The sequence below is a fragment of the Monodon monoceros genome, unplaced genomic scaffold, assembly GCF_005190385.1.
Source record: "Monodon monoceros isolate NGI ecotype Baffin Bay Population unplaced genomic scaffold, NGI_Narwhal_1 Contig174_ctg1, whole genome shotgun sequence".
NCBI classification, from domain to species: Eukaryota; Metazoa; Chordata; class Mammalia; order Artiodactyla; family Monodontidae; genus Monodon; species Monodon monoceros.
The window spans coordinates 252,762-278,424 of NW_021697627.1; the positions used below are offsets into that span (position 1 = coordinate 252,762).

At 37.1% G+C, this 25,663-nt stretch overlaps 1 pseudogene; it reads right to left on the bottom strand.

Annotated features, from left to right (window-relative positions):
- Window positions 1-320: 320 nt before the first annotated feature.
- LOC114891251 lies at window positions 321-1,668 on the bottom strand (annotated as a pseudogene).
- Window positions 1,669-25,663: the final 23,995 nt, after the last annotated feature.

Consider the following 25,663-nt stretch of genomic DNA (forward strand, 5'->3'; position numbering starts at 1 on the left):
AAGAGGGGTGATAGGAGAATCTTTTGTTGTAACATTTAGTCCTTGATCCCAGTGGGTGACACAGAGATCCTGAGACCTTAGAAATTTTCTGAGTGATAGAAATATCTGACACCAAACCCCAAAATCCTTTGAAATTTCCTGGAGTGTCTTTTGTTCTAATGAGGTGACTCTTTCTGGGTTCCTGAATGGGGGATGGTCACCAGAAAGACCAAGCCATAATTAGAAGCTTGGGGTTTTTAACCCCACCTCTCATTCTCCAGAGAGAGGAGAGGGGTTGTAATGGAGATAGTAATCAGTCATGCCTCTGTGATGAAGCCTTATTAAAATCCCAATAGTACTGGGTTCAGAGAATTTCGGGGCTGGTGAACACATCCACATTCCAGGAGCACAGCAGCCCAACCCACCTGCTGACCATTGGCTGCTGTGCTCCTGAGAAGCTCAATGTATCCTTTACCCAACAAGTCCTTATGCTTCCTCAAGGCATTCTGGGCACAGCAAAGAAGACACAGGCATTCCCTGCTGGCCTGCCATCTGGTGGGTAACAAAGAGGATGCCTTCTCCCCAGAGATGGGGCAATGCTGTCCAAAGAAGGTCATTTCCTCAGCTGTGGCCATGAAAGGGAGTCCCTGAATGCAGGCAATGACTTTTTCCCTGCAAGAGAAATCGGGCTACCTCTTTGGATGAACCACCAGCAATTTTAAGAAAATCTTCACTTGTTTGCTTTGTAAGCCTCAGTGTACTAGGTCCCCATGTGATGTTTGTGCCTGTGTAATGCTAGGTCTCTGTGTTACAGACTTAACCAGAGCTTCTCTACTCCCTTGACCCTGCAGTTTCAGACAAAGTGCTTCACCTCTCTTGGCAATATCGAGTCCTTTCAAGAATCTTAAAATATCTTGAAATGAAGGCTACAAAGATAAATTCCTAGCCCTGACTGTAGTCTTGTTATCAATAATCTTGCTGTAAGCGCCACTTTCGAATTTGTGATTTACTCTCTCTGGATCTGAAAACCTGTGATTATAAGGCTCTGAAATCATTGCTTAAATTATATTCCCCATATTGTCAACTTGAGAAGCTCCATACCGGGAGGCTGAACTATTCTTCTCAACATTTCAACACTCTGTCATTACTGCAACTTCCAGTTGGCGAATATCAGGTGAACCAAGGCAACACTTCTTGAATTCTTTACAGAAATCAAAAAAGGAATAGAAACATTCAATCAATAATACTTTCTTCTTGGAAACCTCATGATGCAGGATTTGCCTGACATGAAGCTGCCCTTCAGTACAGAGAGAGAAGAAGGTTCCTACCCCAGGGTTCAGTTGATTGCCCACTGGTTAAGCTACTGGAGGGCTTGGCCCAGCTGGCACAGAGAACAGACTTTTACATTCCATCTTAGTTTCTTTTACACAATTAATTCTTGGTCAGTTCCAACTGAACTGGTCTATTACTTGGTACAACTGTCCCAAATTCTTGTTGGCCAGATCCACACCTTTCCATAACAGCAGGATCAGCTTCTTCTCATGGGAGCCCAGCCTGGTCCCGGTGGCCCCAGCAGTGATCCCAAAAGCGCCACCGAGTAATCCGGAGATGCTGTCATGACAATAGATGGGGAGAGAAGTGCCATCGAGAGGTGGTGATATGGGGAGGAAGTGAGAACGGGATAACCTGTGCTAAAATCCTCTTCGGAGAGAAAAAGAAAGTGCGCACCCCTCTCCACCTTCCACGTAGTCCCTGGAATCAAAAGGGGTAACCAACCCTCCAAGGCCGCACCTAACCGGTGTCCACAATCCGGGCAGGAGGCGTGCATGCCGACCCCTGAGAGCCTCCCCAGTTCTCTCTGAGCAGGTGGCCACGCCGCTGGGCCGGCGACCCCTCCAGTTGCTGGAGCGCCGACCTCCGCGGGTGTGCTCAGGCTCCCAGGCCCGGCGGCTACATCTTCGAAGCGGCCTTGGTGACTGGTGACGCTGCTTTCTTCTCAGTCAGCTGGCCAACGAGCTCCTGGAAGCCAGTGAGGCACCTGGATTGGGGGGTCGTTTTGCTGGCAACCCCCGCGGCGGGCCCTCACAGCCTACCCATTCTCAACAGTCGGCCGCACGCGACGGGCAGCGGGCGGGGTCTCCAGGGAAGACAGGCCTTGTCAGCCAACCAGGGTGTCGTGTTCCTCCCGGCGCGGAGTCAAAACCCTGCGCCTCCTGGGCTGCCTGAGCGTCACGCCCCTGATCTTGGGCGGCTGCCGGCCTAGCCCGCGGAGCTCTTTTGGCGTACTCTCCTTGGCTGCTGCCCTGTGCGCGCACCCGCGCCTGGTCTACCCGCAGCACTTGGGATCCTTGCCGGAGCTTGTGCTAACCCCCAGGACCTGGCGGGGCCCCGGGGAGCCGAGAGCCGAGAAAGCGTGGGCGCCCGGGACAGCTCCAGGGGAGAGGCCGGGCAACACCGTCGCCGGGCAAGGGTAGGTGCTCCCCGGGCCTAGGCCCTTCGCAGGCTGATAAAGAAGCCTCGTCGGGCCCGGGAGGCAAAGCCGGACGCCCCTGGGACGCAGCCCCAGGGGTTGCCCTGGAGGGCCTCCACTGGGTGGTCAGAGGCAATAAGGCTGGTGTCCAGGAGGCCCCAGGGTCCGTGGTGGCTCCACATTCCCCGGCCGAGTCTGCGAGCCCCAAGCTACCGGGATGGAGACGCTGGTTCCCCGCGTGGGGGGACTACAGCCCCTGGGACCGGGATGGCGGCCACGCCCAGACTGGAAAGCAGGCGGGCCCGTGCCTGAGCCCTGTGGGGACCACGGCGCCGGCAGGGAGGAGGAAAAGCCGAGGCTGCTGTCGGCCGCCTGCAGCCCCGGCCCGCGCGCCTTTGTCCGCCCGCATCCTGCGGCTACCGTTGCTGAGCCCGGGGCGGGGCGGAGAGCTGAGGCGGAGGCCTCTCCAGCGGTGGCCTGGCCCTCGCTGCCCGCCGGCTCGGTTCCTCGCGCTCCACCGCGTAGACGAGGCCCTGTACCTCTCTGGGAGCGAGGAGGGGCTGAGCTTCCGCTGCGCGGTCTCCCGCCCGACGGAGACCAGTACCTGGTGTCGCCCCCACGTGTCTGAAACGCCCTGAGGCCATGGCAGCGGCACCGGCTTTCCGGCAGCTCCAAGGACTGCAGCGCCAGGTCCCAGGGGGCGGTCCCAGGGCGGGTGGGCGGGAGCTCCGGTGGCTGAGGTGACGCCGTCCACTCGGTTGGCGGCTCCCGGCACACTTTGTTGGCCTCGGACCCTCTGCTCGTCGGTCCCTGCAGCGCGGACTCAGATGAGAACTCGGAAGGCTTGGGGGCCAAGTTCCTCCCTCGCTGTTCACCCCGCCGTATATGCATGGTGAAACCCGAGATGCTGCGCCCCGAGGAAGCCCGGCGGGACAGAGGTTCTCAGCAGGACTCGGAGTCCCTGGCTCTCCCCAACGCTGGCAGCGCCGCCCTCAAAACCCCCACGGTGACGCTGCACAAACTCGGCCAACGCTGCGCCCGGAGGGAGCCCAGTGCCAAGGGCCGTCGGGGGCTCCTGTCCTGAAGGTCCTTAGTCCCCAAGACGGCTGCTCTAGGCCTGTCCACTTCAGTCCGCTTACCTGCCCGTAGGTCCAGCGCCACTGCTCAGCTAGTCAGCAGTGACCTAGGCCAGCACAAGAAAGAGGGCAGGCGGCCGGTCCTGGATGCTCCGCTGGCCGGCAAGCAGCAGGGGGACCGTGACCTCCTGGTGACTCTGATCTCGCCTTCGATTCTGTGACAGTGCACTGTGGTCCAAGAGACACACGACCCACAGAACATCATGGTGCTGGGCAGTAACACATGGTGTCAGTGTAGGGTGAGGCCTTCCCCACCCTCAAGGTGGAGTTCCAACCCCAATGCAGACACCCACCCCCTCAACCCAGAATCTGTCGCTGTCTTGAGATTCACGTGTCAGAAATAAAGCAAATGCTCTAAAAAAACAACAAAAAAACCCACAAAAAACAAACCAAAAAAACCCACGCAGAGTACCATCCCCCTCCCCAATGTCCCCCAATGTCCACGTATTCTGTGAATGTTACCCTACATGGCAAGAGGGACTTTGAAGGTATAATTAAGGTTATGCGGAAATTATCCTAGATTGTTAGAATGAATTCAATCTAATAAAAATGGAGAAACTTTGAGACACCATGGAAAATGTGACATCACAGGGAAAAAGTCTAGAGACTCCAGAAAGGGGTGCAACCTGCTAACAACTTTATTTTAACTCAATGAGACCCATGTCACATGTCTGACGAATAGAACTGGAAATTTACAACATTTAGTTGCTTTAAACCATGAAGTTTGTGGTAATTTATTACAGCAACACTAGATATAATTTGGTCATGGTCATTAGCATCTGGAGCAAGACTGAATTTGAAATCTAATGCAATGGATGTACTTGAGAAACAGTAAACTATACTGTATGTTGGCAAGTAAAGGTGTCTGACTAATATTGCACAGAAAAGGGGAAGGCATGCCATGAGCATTTGTTTTTGTTTCTGTTTTGTTGTTTTTCTTTTACTATGCAATATCTAAATATTTTGGATAAAACCAAGAAAAGTTGGATATGGGGCCTGGCTTTCAGGTTTAGAATACTAAATGAGGACAACAGGCCTCTTCTCACAATCATTTTGGAATAAGTAGGAACATAGGAAGTGGAAGCTAAGAGATGTGGTGGTGAATGTTCTGGAATATCTAGATCCTGTGGCATGGCAACAAATTTCTAGTAGGTGAAGTCACCCTAACAGATTCTTTGGTTTATGGAGTTTTCTTTAATTTGTGCCCCATTCCATTTCTGTAGTTGGTTAGCTAGATAATATATTTTCTGGGCCTCCTGATAGCTGTCGAGTATGTTTTTTTCAGCAGAAATGACATAAGTTGTATTATATTATTTGGTATTAAGAATACTAACTGGGCATTTACTCCCTGATCCTAATACAACCCCCTGGCCCCAAATCCAGGAGTGAGCCTTAACTGGCTTTTATCAGTTCCTACATCCAAGAGGTACTATGGTGGCTGGGGAGTGTGGTCCAAATGTGTCCATCAACAAATGAGGCAGCTTCTCCTAAGGCATTTGATTTGCTTTAGGGCTTTGCTACCTAGTGCCGTAATACTCTGAAATGGTGAATTTTTTCGAAAAAAAAACAAAAAACAAAACAAAACATAAAATATCCATCATTCGAAACAAGAAATGGAAAGTCTATAACTTTATTTTGGAGTCAGAAAGTCCTAGATTCTTATTGCTCAGTATTCTGGGTATTATAACAAACAACAAAAAAGTGTGTGTGTGTGTGTGTGTGTGTGTGTGTGTGTATGTGTTTTGTCCTAAATAGTGATAGAGGTAATGGAAAAATTAAGCTTGAAATAGGTATGGGGAGCAAAGGGGATATTTACCTTTAAACAGGATGGGAGCAGGTTGCATTATGTCTTGAAAGGCCAAGATTCTTACCGCAGTAAATAGAAAAGAATACATTGTAAAACAAAAAGAAAAAAGTATTTTTAAAGACATAAGAAATGAAAGGAAGAAACAAGGACCAGGTGCTCTAAAATTCCAAAGATAGAAATGAAATGTTTGCCAGTATTTCATGTCCTCTGGGAATGTGCCATATCTTGGCACAAGTTGTGTTTCTACCTGCCCTGATGAACAGACTTTATAGGGGAGTAAAGAAACGGCAGAAAATTTGGCTATCTCGTGGTGCTGAGATCACAGACTGGAAACTAAAAGTTCTGGTTATGCATTTCTTTGAAACAAGTCATGCCAAATTTAGGCTTAAACTTAGACTTAAAACAACAATCACATTATTTTCTCTTATAGTTTCCATGGGACAAGAATTTTGGAAAGTTATCAGCGAGGTGATTCTGGCCTAGAGTCTCCCAAGTGGTTGTAGTCAGATGTGACTGGAGCTGGAACAGCGGAGAGATAGAATAGCTGAGTGCTAGATGCATCACTCACTCTCTCTTCATGTGGTCCCACAGCTTCTCCACGTAATCTCCATGGAACAGTTTGGGCTTCCTCACGGATTGGTGGCCTCAGGGCAGTTGAATTGTTAATATGGTAGCTGAAGGCTAAATGAGTGGGAGAATTCCAGTGACAAAGGCTGAAGCTGAATCACTTTTTAGGAGCTAGCCTAGGAAGTCATGCTGTGTTGCTTCCATCCTACTTTATTGGTTGAAACAAAATCCTGCCCAACTTCAAGGGGAGGGGACAGGCATCCCACGCTTCAATGGAAAAATTGTCAAAGTCCCATTGTATAAAGAACGTGCAGCATGGGAGATATTGTGGCATCTTAGGGAAATACAACCTGCTCCCAACCAGACATAAGGTGACTTTTCAATATGAGGCATTTTCTGTATTCTGAGTCAATGGTGAAGAGTCAGGAACTAGGCCAGAAATGTAGGGTGAATTCTCCCATCATTTTCCAATGTGTGGGAAACAAGTCTGGCTGGAGAGAAGTGTTCTGCAACAAAGCCAAAAGGGGTCTCGCCTCAATCATTCTGCAGATCATTAATCTGCTTGGAGTGAAATTAAGAATTTAGCCCCAAACTTTGGAAGGTAGAACTCTCAGGGCTAAGGAAAAAGCCTAGAAGGAGCCTATCTTAGTCCATTTGGGGTGTTCTAATAAGATTGGGTGGCTTATAAATAACAAAAATATATTTCTCCCAGTTCTGGAGGCCAGAAGTCCAGGATTAGGTGTCAGTGTGGTTGGTTTTGTGAAGGCCTTCTTCCAGGTTGCAGACTGCTAACTTATTGCTGTGGCCTCACACAGTGGCAAGGGCAAGCCAGCTCCGTGGAGTCTCTTTAATAACGATACTAACCCCACTCATGAAGGGTCCCTCTCGTGACCTAATAACCTTCTAAAGGCCCCACCTCCTAATACCATCACCTTGGACAGTAGGTTTTTCACTTATGAATGTGGGCGGAGGGAGTCATAGCAGAACCCATGTGTGGATTTGGGGAAACAGCAGTGCTCTGAGTCTAACCTGTAGACATGCCCCTGACCCTGCTCAATTCCCTGTTAGATTGCTGTGATTGGCCCTCACTCCATGTGCCCAACCCAAGGAAGTGTATGCCCTTGCTCTGGAAGATCTTCTGGAGCCTCTACAGCCTATTCTGTACCCTGTGGTGGTTGTTTCTACATCTGACTTGAGTGTTAAATGCTTTTACTTCCTCTTCCCATTAGTACCAGAAGGAATTCCCCAAATGAGAAAAAGCTACATGTAGAGAAGGGCTTTGGACTTTGGGGTCTCACCCTCTAACAGTCCTCAGAGCTGTGAGTCTCTGTGCCTGACCATGTTGACAACTGTGACTTGAAGGAGAACACCCTTGTGCAGCTCTCACAAACCATCACAAGCTCCTTAAATTTAACTGATTGCTTGGTCTGCCATCTCCAATCAGACAACTTTGACCACAGTCAATCACTATTTTCCTTAATCTGACATGGACATTGGAGACAGCAAGAGATGGCCTCAGACTCTGCATATCCCATGAAGGAATACTTGTCAACACCTCCATTTGTATTTCTCACCCTATTCCCATAGCCAACTATCAGACATTCTGTGTAGAGGGAGAATGCCACATTGCTGGTGATGTGGACAAACAGGTTGTAATGAAAGCAGTGAGGCAGTCATTCCAAAAACAAGGGCTAGATTCAGTCATTTTAGCTGAAAAGGGAGCTATGAGCCTATGAGGTTTACCATCTGAGTGGAGAGGCACATTGGAGGCACCATCAACAGCTCCTGATTGATATAGGTCCAGTGTGCTGGTCCCCAACAATTGTCAATATTTTCTTCCCAGTGAAACCATGTGCACTCTTGGGACTTTGGAACCAGGTATTAACTTGTTTCCTTACTCCAAACATAGTGACTTGCACCTTAAGTGTTGTCGTATGAGACTTGCATGTATTTGAGGAAACATCAAATGCATGAGGATCATGCATTTGAATATGTCTGCAAAATGAAGTGAAGCTATTTTGGTTCCTCAGGGAAGACTCTGGAAGAATGTGTGTGTGCAAACATCAAGCTCTCCCTTCCATATTCTCCAAAACTGAATTCTTAAAAATAATTACTTGGAGTTTTAAACACATTTCCCATAGAAATAGTGTTATTAAAAATAACAACAAAAAGCAAGACATGTATCTATTGATTTAACTGTGTCTGTGACTAATGGCTGGCAACTTGGTTTCTGAGGTCAAATGGTCCTGTGGCTCAAGGGAAAGGAAGAGTTGGAAACTGATCTGGTCAGCACTGTGGTCCAGGGCTAGCCACTGAAAACAATTCAAATATCTACAACTCATCTTTGGCACTCAGAAAACAGGACTATATGGGGATAAGGTACTTAACTTGGGCATAAAATTTAAGAAGATGCCCCCCCAAAAATCCTCAGAAACCAAAGACATAATTTAATGTGTTATTTTTATTAAAAAAATACATCATATTGACAAGGCAATCCCAGTGGACTAGACACTGGTTTTCATAATGAAATTTATTGGGATTGGGACACCCTCCTAACTAAATTTATGCATTTCTTTCTCATTTCCTGGCAAACAGACTCTCTAAATTTCAGCCTCTTACATTGCTTTATTATATCTACTGGACACAGTTAATTTGGGGGTATGATGGCTGAGGAAGGAACTGTTTAAAGATGTGTGCACCCACCTGAATGTCTTGTTCTTAGGATTTGACAGTATATCAAAGTGAAGTACATAGTTTATGGCATTGTCTTCTGGGCCCACACAACTGGGTAGGAGTATTTGGATTTAAACAGATAGGGAAGTCAGCCCCAACTCTGAGTCTGTTCCTGATTCAATACTTGAAATCAATCTTTCAGGTTTTTAGTACTTCTGGCTCCTATTTTGGAACTCACATATTTTCTGAAAACTGGGGTTCACATGTGAGTTGTTGCTTTGTTTTCACAGCATTTATCATGACAAAGGCAGCAGCAACATCTCTGACATGAGGAGTGAGGGAGAGGATAGGATATGAATCATGGTTGGGGATGAGGATTTGTAATTTAGGAGTTTATTTGGGTAAAAGGCCCATATACAACACCTATTTCTACTGTGACCCAATGGAGCTGAAAGAGTGTGAATTATTTGATGGAAATCCACATTGGTGTTAACTTATGTAGACAATCTGGTGATTACTGGTTTGCTGTATAGCATTTCCATTATAAAACTAACATTTCCTCTATGGGTAATGACACAGGCAGGAAATCATGAAATGCTGCTTGATAAACAAAAATGAGAGGCCTAACACTTTTCTGCTACTAAAGGTTTGTTACCTTCAATACTAAATAAGTAACTATATTAATATTAGTGAAATAATATCCTTATGAGTCCTTGTTAAAATTGTGAGAACCCCACACATTATTATTCAGATTATTATATTTATATTGGATTGTAAAATAACCATTCAGGAGACAAGTGGTAAAACTATTTTTAAAGTGCAGAGACTTATATTGCATATCAGGTAATGATTTTTAGGGAGAAAAAATCAAATTCTATCTTCTATGCAGCAGGATGGTATGTTATGATAATAGAAGACTCTTGCAAACAAGTCTTGGTGTAGTTTTAAAAATTAGACCCTTCTCTACTTCTGAACATCACTTTTATAAGTGATCCATCAATGGCTGCTGCCAACATCCTCTCTCCTCACTTATCTTATTTTCCCCTTCTCATTTTTTTTGATTCTGGCACCTAATAATGTTTATAAGAACTGGAGGGACTTCCCTGGTGGTGCAGTAGGTTAAGAATCCACCTGCCAATGTAGGGGACACGGGTTCGAGCCCTGGTCTGGGAAGATCCCACGTACCACAGAGCAACTAAGCCCATGAGTCACAATTACTGAGCCTGCACTCTGGAGCCCACGAGCCACAACTACTGAGCCCAAGTGCCACAATTACTGCAGCCCGCAAGCCTAGAGCTCATGTTCCACAAGAGAAGCCACCACAATGAGAAGCCTGTGCACTGCAACGAAGAGTAGCCCCGCGCACAGCAACAAAGACCCAATGCAGCCTAATAAATAAATAAATAAATAAATTTAAAAAGAACTGGAGATGCTGCAATTCTTAGAAGCTGACATGTCTGGAGCACCACCCAACACACTGCATGTCCTTGTATTGCAGCATGTTCCCCACCCTACTCCTGGGGCAAGAAGAGTGATCCTCCATCTTTATTTATGGTCTAGAAACTAAAAAAAACAAAACAAAAAAACAATTCTAGAAAACACAGAGTGATTCATGAAGAGGGAGAAGAGCCCCAGTTGGAGAAGTAGAAGTACTACATGTTCCCAGAAACTAGAAACCTGTATCAGAATAAATATGATACTATTATATAAGTATTTGTAATTAGAAAATATGAAAGAAGAGGAATAATAACCATATATAAAAATGAAACTGTCAGTAAGATGAGATGAACTACTGTCTGGGAAATTCATCCAAGTCTACGTGAGTTATTGTGGGAGTAGTTCACAGAGAAGTGCAAATGTGGCTTCTTCTTAAGAGGAGTGAGAGGAAGAAACCAAGACTAAGAGAGTGAGAAACTCAGGAAGTGAGACCAAACAGCCAGGTTGGGACCAGCAGCATTAGCCTCATTTATGGAGTTGGATCTGATACAGATATGAGTCAGTCTATCACACCCCAGTACCTTCCTCCTGGAGCAGTGCTTTCCCCTATCATCAGAATGTCCCTTAAACTTAGACCAGGGCTCTGAGCTGTGTGTGTGTGTGTGTGTGTGTGTGTGTGTGTGTTTCTTTGCAGAAATAGGTATGGACTATTATTTGGACAATAAGAAGACAGGAATCTTTCCTAGCTCACTTGGCTACAGTGAAGATAGGTATCATGAGGTGGCCTGAACCAGCGAGAATTTTTTCTTGTCCTGTGGAAAGAAAGTTAAGGCAGGGCTAGTAAGACATGTGATTCTGACTCCATGTAAGAAAACACTCAGTATACAAAGCATCTACCTCATTTAACAAATCAGCAATTAGTGGTTGAGGGTCTACTATGTCCCAGGCATTTGACAAAGTCCCTGGGGATTTGATAAAAGGCAACAAAAATAAACAAAAATTCATGCCTGGAAAGAACTTCCATTCTCATGGGGGAAAAAAGTGTCTTCAGGAGTTCTTTCAGATAGAATTATTTGTAATTGAAAAATATTCCTTGAAAATTCTTTTAGAGTAGAAGATGTATTGCAGATATATCCAAGTTCTGTGAACAGAGAGAGAGAAAGGAAAGGGAAATGAGATAGATTTTGCAGAAGACGGTCTGCTTTGTTATACTTAAGACTCCTTCAATATTGAATAAAGTACAACAATCATGAAATGTTTCTATGTGTGCAGACTTGTCATGAAAACCAATGACAAAACCAAGCTTTGGATCTGGATAACACACACACACACAAAATCTGAGACAACCTTTGGACAGCAGAGTGCACATGAACAGGTAGCAAACACCAGGAGGGGAAAGGCTCTACCTGTGCACACAGTAGCATCAGCACAGAGCCTCTCCCTGATGAGGTGTGCTTACCATGGCCAGATTAGGTCAACTCTCCTTCAGCCATTCTACCTGGAGCTCCCCTGCCCCCCTCTCCACCTAGTTCTTTCTGCAGTAATTCCTCAAACAGATTAAAACATTGAGAGCAAGGCCTTATATCCCGTTTTGGACAGACACTTAGGAACTTTTGAGCACACTTAGGAACTTTTGAGCTAAATCTCTACAACTTTACAATTTGTGAAAATGTTCCCAAAAATTAAGTCTTACATAAAAGCAAGTTCCAGCTTGATTTTACTTATACAAATGATAGAAATTTTACAGTAGTTTCTGTTGACTAAATAGTACAGGTGAGAATTCATCTTCTGATGGAGATAAAGATGATTGTTTTTGAAACAAGGCAAAGTGTTAGGTTTTATACATAAGTTCATAGCCTTTCAAAGTCATTAAAAAATTATTTTCTCACTCTGTAAAGAGTTTTATTTTATTTTAGTAATTATTTTATTATTTATTTTTTAATTATCCCTGTCATGAGACCTGAATGTGTCTTTATAATAAATACAAATTTTCTGACTTTATTCTCAGAAATCTGATTCTGAAAGCCTAGGATTGGATCTATCAACAGGCTTCCCAAGTAACTCTGATGTAGTTGGTTTAAGTAACACGCTTTAAACCATACTGAAATCCTGATGATTCACTTACAGTCATAGGTAAGCATATTATAGTGCCCTTTCCACCAATTATACTACAGTCAGCTTTCTTTTTTCCTCAAACCACTGAAATTGATAATCTTCTTTCTGAAGACATTATGAAATTACTATTATTAAGCCTGAATTTTCTTACAAAAGTTTGAAAATTGAAAACCACAAATAAGCAAATTTGCAAGTTGTTTTATTTGTTAGTACAAGTTTTTTTTTAAAAAAATATATGAACTCATTTTGCTAGCAAAGCTACAAATGATCTTTGACATTCCTCCATATGAAAAGTTAAAATCAGAAAACTTCACTAGAACTGGGTCTATATCTTATTAAATTTAAAGCAAATGCTATAAATAAGTCATGTAGGTAGGGCAAATAAATATACCTTTAATGAAGGAAGAATTTGACTTGTAGAGGTAGAAATAAATCTCAAATTTAACCCTATTCTTTTGGAAAGAGCAAAATGATTAAATTAGGTCAGTCTACTATAAAATGTTTAAATACTCACACAAAAAATGGTAAATTACAAGGAGAACAAAGACATTATATTTTGGAAGTCCTGGAATAAATCATATTTATTTGTTTATATGTATTATCTGTCAGTAGTTCTGTAAATAATTTAAAAACATTTCTTCCTCTGTTGTTGTTTATGAATACTATAAAGATCCCTTTGGCCTGAGGTATAAATGCGCTATTCTCTTTTGGGGAAATTGGTGAAGTTTACGTTTTATTGTCCCAAAGTTGGAAAGGGCATTAGAGGACATCTGATCTAAAGTTCCTTTGATGTTTCAATCCTTTCTCACTATCTTTGTGAGAATAATGCCCAGTCTCATTATGGATTCAAACCATAAGAGTAACTCCACTGATGGATGAGTAACTTGACACTTCCTGATGGAAACTACTTCATCTTTTAACATTGCTGAAGTTTAGGCTGTTATTATTTTCTTTTTTATTTATGTTTACTCATATTGTGCTAAGATCTAGTTCTCTTTAGGATTCTTTCCTTGGGTCCTGACATTATCATCTGGAAAATATAGAAAAATATCTTATCCCTATTACCCTTGAAATGAGATCAAAGTTTTGAAAACAGCAGTAATACTCTACCTCTTCTCTCCAGCTTCTCATTTCAAGATGATTAGGTTCTTATAATATTTTAATATATAAGGTACCTCTAACTTCACTGAATAATAAATTTCAAATTGTCAGAATCCCTCTTAAGGTGTCATTTTATAATTCCAGAATTGTAACTTGTTAAACATGATCGAATATAAGCAAGTGTGTCAGTGATATTTTAAAGTTAATAAGTCAATCAACCTTTCAAATATGGCAAACACATGAAGTGTATTTTAATACACAAAGGGTTTCTAGAGAATTCATCTTTGAACTGTGAAAAGGATCTAGACTTCCCTTATTTTTTAAAACTACTTACAACTGATAAAGTATATAGAAAATTAATTTTCAGAAATATATATTATTAATATATAATTATGTTTATTATATATAATAATTATGTATAAATATATTATATATTATAATAACATAATATATAATAATATATTATATTTTATTATATAATAATATAATAATAGTATTTCTATAATATATATATAATATAATGATATACAAAATATGATACATGATATAATGCATAATGTAATATTATAATATTATAAATATATATTAAATTATTATATTTTCATACACATTATATAATATTATATTATTATATATATTGTATAATATTATATATAATTTATATTATATAAAATATATTTTTAAATTTATATATTATATAAAAATATATTTATTTATATATTATATATGTTATATATAATATATTATACATTATATAAAAGTATAACACATATATTATATAAAATTATAATTACTAATAATTATATATTACATATCATCATGTATTATAATCATATTATAATCATATAATTATAGATTATAATATAATACATACTATAATTATATATTAATATATATGATTATATATATTATACATAATATAATATATATTATGTACATATTTTATAATTATATGTATATATACATAATATAATATAAATATATTAAATATATAGCATATAATTGTATAATATGTATAATATATATGGTTTATAAGATTATGCAGAATTATATATTATATAACATGATATATGTAATAATAATATTATAAATAGATATTAAATATTATATAATATACATTATAATCATATTAATTTAAAATATCACATATATAAAGTAACACTAATTACTACTAATAATTAGTAATTGTATTATTACTAATAATAATTGTTAGTATTACTAACACTAATTTTGATACTAATTATAATTATCTATATTATTAAAATATTATACATTATTATAAATATTATATAACCTACATAATATATAAGATGTAAAGAATATATTATTATATATTATAATTATATTATATATGATTTTATATTAAATATATATTTCTATATATAAATTATATAGAATATAATATTATATATAATATATATATTTTATATTATATAAATATATTTTATAATTATATATGATTTTATATAATATATATTATGTAACTATATATAATATAATATAATATATATAGGATATAAGATATCCTTATATATTATATATATTTTATTTGTATAATATATGTTTATATATTATACACATTAATATTTATGTAATATATAAATTTGTATATAATATAAATAATATATAAATTTATATATTTTAAATAACAAATTTATAGAATCCTTACATATTTATATAATATATTAGTATTATATTTAATAACAATTAATTATATTATATATTATTACCTTATACTATATAATGTATACCATATAATATACTATATTATATATAAAACATATAAAATAAGTTATATAAAAATACATATACAAATATGTATATAAATAAAGATTATATACAATTTTATATATGTATATTTTATTTTATAAATAATATATATAAAATAGAATATATTTAATATAAAATATAGATTACATATAATTTTTATATTATATGATATATGATATATTACATTATATTATACTATATTATGCATTAAATATATAATATACATTATATATCATATGTGTATATATACTTATATATATGATTATATATATTAAATTATATATATAGGTTTTATAATTGAATATTTATTACATATAATTTATATAAAATCCTCTATGTTATAATTATATATAATACGATATGTTATATATAATGTAACATATCATATAATATATAATTATATTTAAAATATCAATAAAGGCTTCCCTGGTGACCCAGTGGTTGAGAGTCCAGCTGCCGATGCAGGGGACACGGGTTCGTTCCCTGGTCCTGGAAGATCCCACATGCCTCAGAGCAGCTAGGCCTGTGAGCCATGGCCACTAAGCCTGCCCATCCAGAGCCTGTGCTCTGCAATGGGAGAGGCCACAACAGTGAGAGGCCCACGTACCACAAAAAAAAAAAAAAAAATCAATAAAAATATAATTTAAATATATAAAAATATTTATCATGTAATACATATGATATTATAGATATTATGTAAAATATATGTGCATATTATTATTCTATATAATTATGTAATATAATAATAATTAGTAATAATGATATAACATATATCATTATATATTATAATTATATTAATTATTATACATTAATTATGTATAATTATATATAATTAATATAAATGGCATATATCATATAATATTATATATAATTCAATATATATTATTTTTTGATAATATTATAATATATCGTATATAATTTAATATTTTATATATTATATATAGTATATGGCATAATAAGTATTATTATATAAATAATTATATTAATATTATATCATTATGTTAATTACTGTAAAATAATTATATTTATATTATATTAGAACATAACATATTATATAAAATATATTAATGTTATATTATTGTTGATATAAAATCAATATTCCAATTATTATATAAAGTAGATATGATATAATAACAATATAATATATGTTATATAATATAAAATATATAGTATAAAAGATAATATATTATATGTAATAAATATATATTAGAATATTTTAAATCCTAAAATTATTTTGTTTATAATTCTTAAATTTCTAGATCTGTGTTCATATTACCTCCACCAAGCCTAACTCCAGGGACACTCATTTCATTGAATTAAGGGACAAGAATGAGTAATTTGTTAAAAAATTAGAATTATAGGGGAGATAAGGTGAAAGATTCAGGCCCAAAGATTATGTCAATGGAATGAATAGTGGCGACTAAAAAGGGACATACATTTTACCTGCGAGAGATGGGACAGAAAGAGGGAAGGTAGATTTTGGAGTAAAGAGGAAGATTATACAGGAATTTTAGGTCAAATGACTTGAATTTTCATTAAAATTATAGTAACTACAATACCTTCCACCGGTTAGGGTGACACCTGCTTGGTTAGAGATCTGAGGAAATAAAGATGATCTAGCTAACAACTATGGTAAATGCAACACAGAGGCCATAACAGTTGTGTAAAAATAATTGTCAGCAACAGTGAATCCCTAGAGAAGACAAATCTGTACTGGGCATCTTTGATGCTGTGACAAGTTATCCCCAGCAAGTCACAGTATCTTAAATGAAGGGGAAATGGAGGAAATTGAGATTTTTCTAGAGATGGAAATAATTTTATCTAAATTGTTTGAAACCATTTTCATGAATTTTACCGAAACATATTTTTAGGATTTCTGGTCTAGACAAGATGATGCAGACTCATTTCTCTGTTCTCCTCCCCACTAACTACAATAATTTCTGGAAATATCAGAAGAGGCAACCATAAGAGAACTCAGAAACACTGTGTATTTGTCAGTCATAGTTCTCAAAAGAAACAGAACCAAGGGGTTGTATGTATATACATGATATATTGAGAGAACAATTATGGAGACTGAGAAGTTCCAAAATCTGTTCTGACCTCCACTTAGGAGATCCAGTGGTGTATTTGAGTTTGCATCTTAATTCCTGAGAACACGGGAACTGATAATGTAGATTCCAGTTCTGGTCTGAAGGTCTAAGAAGCAGGAGCACGGAAGGCAGGTTTAAACTCATGTCTCAGCCTAACAATCAGGCAGAATTCTTCCTTCCTCCACCTCTGTGTTCCATTCAGTTCCTCAACATATTGGATGATCCTCACCCACATAAGACAGGACAAACTGTTTTTCTTAGTCACTAAGAGTTTGCTAACATAACTAAATGTCCAGGATACAATTTAATTAAAAAATCACCCTTTATACTGAGAACTAAGAAAATTATAACTTCAATAGGAAATGATAATAAACTGATATCCACACCAAACAGTGTCATCTATTGGAATTATAGGACAAGATTTTAAAGCAACTATCAAAAATCTTTCAATAATTAACAATTATTTTGAAATAATTGCAAATTAGAAAATTTTAGTAAAGAAATCAAAATTATTAAAAAACTAAATGAAAAATTTAAAAATAAAAAATACAATAAAATTTTTTAAAAACTTGCTGAATAGACTCAGTAATAAACTGGATGTGATAGATGACAGAATCAGTGAACTTGAGGACAGATTAATAGAATTTGTCCAATCTGAACAGAAAGATAATAGAAGTAAAGCCTTAGGGATCTGTGAGACAATAACTCAAGATTGAATCTTTGTATAATCAAAGTTCCAGAAGGAGAGGGGAACTAAAGGAGGCTGAAAGAATATTCAAGGAAATAATGACTGATAATGTATCAAATTTGATGAAAACTCAAATCTGTAGATTCAAGGAGCAACAGAATCCCAGAAAGGATAAATTCAAGGAGATCTACATTAAGACAAGTTATAATTGAACTTCTGTAAGTTACAAGTTAAGAACTGTAAATTGCAAACAAAAAGTTTTATATCTAGCATAAAATTATATGCTGCTTATAAGAAACTCACTTTAAATTAATTCAATGATACAGGTAAATTGAAAGTGAAAGAATGAAAAAAAAGATATTCCATGCAAGCATTAATCAAAAAGAAAGCAGAAGTGGCTATATTAATATTTGGTAGACTTCAGAGAAAATAAGATTACTAGAGAAAAGAGGTATATTGTATAATTAATAAAAGATTAATCCACCATGAAGATATATAATCCTGAGTGTGTGTGCACCAAACACAGAGCCTCAAAATTTATGAGACAAAACCTGCTATACATCACAGGACAAATAAACAACTCCATAATTAGAATTATAGAATATCAAACCCCTTTCTCAATAATTAATTTAATAACTAAATGGAAAATCACCAAGAATATAGAATAGTTGAACAACACAGTCAACTAACAAAGTCTAATGGACATGTATTTGAACACTGCATCTTACAAAAGCAGGATACACATTTTTTAAGCACCCAGGGAATATTCAACAAGGTAAGCCAAACCTAGTACCATAAAACAAACCTCAACAAATTTAAAATAATATAAATTATAAACACAGTGTCTTCTCCACCCTTACTGGAAACTAACTAGAAATAAAAAACAGGAGACAACAGGAATATTTCTAAACGTATGGGAATTAAATAGTATATTTCTAGGTAATCCGTGTGTCAAAGAGTAAGTCTCAAGGGAAGTTTTTAAAAGTCATGTAAAGTAGAAAGAAAATTAAAAACATTTCAAAATATATAGAATGCAGCTCAAGTAGTAATGGGAGAGAAATGTATAGTACTAAAATGCTTACATTAGGAATGAGGAGAAGTTTCAAATAAAGAGTTTACCTCAAAAAACTAGAAAAAGTAAAGCAAGATAAATGTAGAAGGAAGAAAATAGCAAAGATAGGAGCAGAAATCATTGAAATTGAATACGGAAAACAGAGAAAATGAGTAAAACAAAAAGTTGGTTCTTTTAAAAGTCAACAAAACTGATAAACCAGTAGCAAAATTTAAAACAGTATATTTTTACATCTTTAGAAGCAATGGGTTTCCAAAATAATTTGCATTACATTAACCAAATTCAGATTTGGAATGGCATTTGACTCAGAACATGAACACACATACCTTCTTCGGTTCTTTGAAAAAGTATTGGATGAGTCACCTAAAACATCTCTATAGCAAAGTCATCCAAAATGTTTTATATGATTTAAATGATATGTTATTCACATTGGAAATTAAAAGCATATGGTAAAATTTGTAGAAGCTTACACTTGCCTTTGGAAGACCTGAATACAATCCATAATCCAAAATGTCAAACTACAAAAAAAAAAAAAAATGTCAAAGACATATGTGCTGAAATGTTCAAAAAATTCAGGACACATGTTTCTTTTGGAAATGTTTGCTCGATTAGCTTATCTCATTTATCAGCAATATCAAATATACTTTAGTCTTTTAGGAAGGAATTCTTGCAATACTCATGTTCCAATTGAATTTTCAAGTATTCAAGTCCATTTATTATGACAATTATCATTATCATACACAAATCATTCCCTAGCCCTTTCTTTAGCATTTAATTTAACAGAGAGTTAAAATGTATTTTATAATTTTAATTTACTTGATTCAAATAAATACCATATATATAATTTCTCTGGTAGTGTTTATATGAAATCTTCAAAAATATATCTCTAGTTATACAGAATCAAAAACAAGCTAAGTAATATAAAACTATAAGAAAAATGGTAGAAAAATTCAAATTTTGAAACATTTACTTTTGAGAAAAAGTAGCACTTTATTCTTCTGGGTAAATAAAAGAGGTAACTACAAACCCAGTGTAATATAATCACATGAGGCAAAGAAGACTGGGATTTAAATCTGAACAAGTTGCCCTCTGGCCACAAAACTTCACCATTTTTGAGCTGGAGAGAAAGAATGGCTTTTCAGCTTCTACAGTTAGAAAACTCCAGCTGAAGTGCTGCATGGCCACACGTCCTGGAGCTCCATTTTTCTCCTTCAGTTAACACACTATGAGGAACTAGCTGACAGATTTTCTAAGACAAACTTGGAGTGTGATATTTGTGCTTTCTCTTGTCTATGAATTGCATTATTTTCTGTTTCATATTTTTTCTTTATGTGTTCTGCTGACTGATTTATAATTTATAGAAGCTACACATATCTCCACTGATGTTCAACACCTTGCAGCATTGTCTGTTTTCTGTAAGGAATAATGTTATAGGATGTTTCTGGCATTCCTGTAAGATTTTTAAAACCCAGAGTTAAAGATAAATATTATTTAATCCGCATTCAATAATACTGTGTTCTTTTGAAAAATGGCTGTTTCTGCAGTTATTGTTTTAATTCGAACTAGAATATGACCTTCTTAACTCTCTGTAAAACAGAACATGAAAACATGTTAGCTTTAACTGAAAATGAAAATTCAGAAACTTCCTTAATAGGATCAACGATTTCTGTAACACAGGTTAAAAATGAAAAGTCATGAAGATAATTTTTCTGTGCCTTTGAGTAGTAATGATTTTACCTTCTTACATATCTGTTTACTTTTCTGCCTGTTAGTGTAGAATACCCACCTCATTAATATTAAGAATCTAATAATAAGAAGATACGTATAATGCTGGGCTCATGATGGAGATCATGACTTGTGTTGTATACTCCAAAATATCCCTTCACATTTCTTTCCAAACTTAGTAAACAAGATAGTGATGTGAAAAAAGATATCAGCTTTCTGTTAAATATTTTTGAACATTAGATCATCTAAGATACATTTTAGAAAGATGATCTCAGTATAGGAAGAGGGAACTGGTGCTCGGGATCTGATGTATCAAAATTCTCCTATATTTGCCGTCTTTAACTAACTCATGTTCTGATTACAGTGCTGATTAGGTAAGGATGCTCTGCTCCACTTAACACTCTTGCCCAAGTGGCAGCTTCCATCAAAATCTCTAAACCGTCTCTGACTCCAGGCTGGGTTAACAGCTTATTGAATGCTAGGGAATAATAAACAGCAAATATTTTCTCTTGACTATGCGGCAAACATTACATAACCTAATGTTTACATCTCAGAAGTTCCCTTCTATCCTGTGGGATCCCAAGATGTGTCCAGATTGTGGTAGAAAAGTAGCTTTTCCTGTAGTGTAGAGTAGTGCTGAGCAATGGCTGCTGAACATGGGCTGTATTTCTAAACTTTGCATTTGGATGGGGCCATTTGACTAAGGTTCGACTAATAGTGGTTGAGAAGAAAATACATGTACCACTTCTAGTCCTGGGCCCATAGGCATCTTCCACACTACTCTTTGTTTTCTTCCAGCCAATACCTCCATCAGTCCATCCATACTTTCCTCTGCTTAGATCCACAGTGCTGCCCATTGACTTGCCCTGCCTTACAGACCCGACAGCTTTTCGGGTGACTGGTCATTATAACACAATGAGAGTTTGGTGCAACATTTAACTTAGATCTTGCTCAGTACTTCTTGAAGATCAACACAAAACCAAAGGTACACAAATGATATCAAGCTTCTGTGATAAAAACTATATACACAAATCTTCACTTCCCATTTTACTATGAAGATAGTGAAGACATCCCCCTTTTCACTGCCTGTGTACTTGCGATTCTGGGTGTATGTGTGTGTGTGCACATAACCATGAACAGACAGTGTATATATACACACACATGCATATATGTATTTCCTATCATATATGTACAGTATATCATATGTGTGCATCTATATGTATGTATTTCAATGTTAAAATTCGAATAAAATTTTTGGTCAGTTATAACATCAATAATTTCAGTCTCCCAACCACACAATTCATTGTCTTTGCAATCTCTCCTCTAAGGTAAAGTGAAAATTATTTCATCAGGTTTCATATACATTTCTAAGTCTTGGTTTCTGAAGACTATGAGCATAAACAACATAGAAACAAGAAGCTACTCTCATAGTCCCTTTCCTCTCTCCTTCTCTCTCTCTCTCTCTCTCTCTCTCACACACACACACACACACACACACACACAAAGTGTCTTCAGAGAAAATGCTCTGTCTAAATATAATAGAAAATGATACCAGACCACCAAAACAAAACAAAACAAAACAAAAAAAACTGACCTTTGAGGCTGAATAACACAACAGAAAACAAATGAAATCAGGGAAATTTTGGTTCTTTGATTTGTATTTATGTTACTGAATGGTCCAGGCAAGTGGTTTTCACAGAATAAGAGGTTTTTGTTTAACAAAACAGTAATCAAACCCCCACATATTTTATAAATCAGAAAACATGTCAGCCATACTGAAAACAAAATGAGATCAGAAGTTTGCTTCCATATTTCCATTCTCATGAAGGCTTCAGAATTTCTCTACATGTTTGTTTTGGAGTAGGATGTTATATTTCTGTGAAATCAAACTCACCATGACACATAATTCACCTTCTTCTGAACAATTGTTGCCATAATTGAGCATCTCCTGTATGAGGCTAGGGAAGTTCGCTCAGGAGTGTTTATCCTTGAAGGTTTGAAGCAGCTTCATTTCTCCATCACTTCCCTCATTTTTAATATGTCAGAAATAGCCTAACCTTTTCTTTGTTTCATTTTGATATATGTTATGTACTGAATTTTGTGTTCCCCCAAAATGCATATGTTGAACCCTGCCTCTTGATGTGATTGCCCTGGAGGTGGGGTGTTTGGGAGTCAATTGGGCTTAGGTAAGGTCATGAGGATGGAGCCCCCATTAATGGGATTAGTGCCCTTAAAGTGTGCTAAGGGGATTACTTCCTCTCTCTGCTTTCCACCTTTTGAGGATATAATGAGAAGTCTGCAGCCTGGAAGAGGCCCTCCCTGGCACCAATCATGCTGGCACCCTGTTCATGGACTTCTAGCCTCCAGAAATATGAGAAATAAACTTCTGTTGTTTATAAGCCACCCAATCTATGGGTTCTAAATGTTTTTGTTTTGTTTTTAATATGAGAGGTATTAAAGAATGTTTGTAAGCTGCTGGGGAGATTTTAGACTGTATGTCTAGAATAAGTTGTGGACTTATTGTGCAGGATGAAAAGTGGATGACCTTAAAAGTAAAGTCCAAAAGGAGGCAAGCGTATTCAGTTGGGTTGGTCATAGGAACACAAATGGGGTTCTCATTGTTACTGGAGGGAGGATGAAGTACCAGTGTCCAGATGCATGTGGTTTTGTAGACATAGTAGTAAGAGCATATGGAAGATCTTGTCTTACAGATTTTATTTCACAATTATACAATAAGAGAGTAAAAGTATAAAATACTGTTTTCAGAGAACTGGGAAGTAAACTGTCGATGGATATATAGTCCAATAATGAAGCATAGCTGAGAACTCACTTGAGATTTTCATCATTATTTTAAAGTTAAGCCATTTAGCAATGTTGACTGTTCTTACCAGACAAATTCAGTTTCAGACTTCAGGCATAGAGTAGGCAGAAAATAGGTTTTGCTATTGTTGGGATGTTTAAATGCAATAAAAATTAAAGTGGAAAGAAAGGACAAACAGATTTTGATTGGCTATAAGAGAACAATTACAGTGATGTACACTAGACTGTGAGATGAGGAAGGAGATAAGTGCTGTGAGGTGAGTGATGGGTGGTGAAAAGGCAGGAAGGTCAAATGTTTATAGTTCTGTTCTGTTTGAAAGATTAAATGTAATTCTACTCTACCAACTTCTAAGGATATTAGTGGAACTCTCACTTGACTTACTGCCTCACAGTTCCCTGATCCTGCTGGCCTTCTGGTCAGTATGATGTTGGTGACAATGTCAGGGAGTCACCTCTGAGTGTTATTTTGCACAAATCTTACAAATTGCAGTTTCCCTATGGTTATTTTGTCACTCTCAAAATTTCCTCAAATACTAAACAAATACTGTTGAACAGACACATCGCTGACTATTAATTAATTAATTTAGTCCTCTCAATCCATTCTGCTCTGTTAAACTCAGATATTTTATTCTTGCTTACAACTCCCTATATATCTGCTCTCTTTTCTCCTTGCTACTATATCATTTGTTCTACCCCCTGAAAGAAATACCCCATCCTTTGATTTTTCATTTTTCTTCCAACTTCCTGTCATTCAACCTACAAACTTTACTATATCTAAATATATTATTTTCTTCAATTTCCTGGAACAAGATGTCCTTCCTTCTGTCTGAGGGAAATTTCATTTCTCATTTCTCTAGGAACTTCTTCCATCAACTACCTCATCTTCTCTCTTATAGTTCCCCTCACTCCATGAACTTTACTCTTGCATCAATAAACAGGGTCAAGTCTTTCTCATTCACCTCTGTCAAAATCCCTTTACTCTTTCCTTCCCATTTTTAACATCTTCAAGTTTCATAAAATATTAATTTCTATACTATAACTTTACTCACCCTCCCACCACCCCTTCCCCTATTTATTTAGACATCAACCTAGTACAAGTCTTTTACCTCCATCATTTACTAACACTAATCAATCCAATGAATTTCCTTCCAACTGAAAAACCTAATGGGTAATTTTTCACCTCATGTTACTGAAATATTTTGATACAGCTAATACTGTTCATGTCTACTTTAAAAGAAAAATTCCTTTTATTCTTTAATCTTCATTCAACAGGTTATTCTTTTAACTTTCTGACATCTATTATCATCATCCTTTGTGGAGATCAAGTCTCTTCTTTCTTTGGAGATTTATGGTCCTCCATGTTTGATCCTGACACGCTGCTTTTCTCTCTCCACACTCATCCTGGCAAACCTTTCCACTGAACTTATTTTAACTCCCAAAGACTTTGAAATATATATCTAGGCATGACCTTCTCCTTGCTCCTGAGACAAAAATATCTTTGCACAGATCAATCTGAAGGCCTCAGAATCCATAATTTTCTTAATGTGTTAGTTACAATCTATTATATATCTCTTAGTAATATTATATATCTCTTAGTAATATAATTATTCAATAATATAAACCAGAAGTATTAAGGGTATTCACGAGATCGTGTATCCTTTCTCCAAGTACCAAACGCCTAACCTATTCTGACAGAAATGTTTTCTGAATATTTAACGTTTAATTTTTTTTACTCTATTCCCATTTTTCTATTTCTATTTCCACTGTTCTTGTTCGTATCTTATCAAATCCCTTCCAGAACATTTCAATTGCTATTTTACTATACTATAAGAAGTTCAACAAGTTTCCATAACGAGAGCAAAGCCAAGTTCTTTAACAGGTAAGTCAGTGGTTCTGTAACTCTGCCCCTATTTTTCTCTCTGTGCACATATCTATCATTTCTGCTCCAACGATACCGAAATATATGCTGCTCCCTCAAGCAGTACTTTCCATCCAGTATATCTTTAGTCATGTCTCCTAGTTCTTGGAAGTTCTCCTGAAACTTCTTTTACTTGGCCTACTTCCATTCTTATTACTCAGTTTGAGTAACCTCTTCTCCTGGAAGCCTTTCCTGAAAACCCAGGTATGGCAAATGCTCTACCAAACTCACATAGAAATTTCCACTGATGTACGTCCCTCATCTTCTTGTAGTTATCATACTTTTCTAGCAAAAC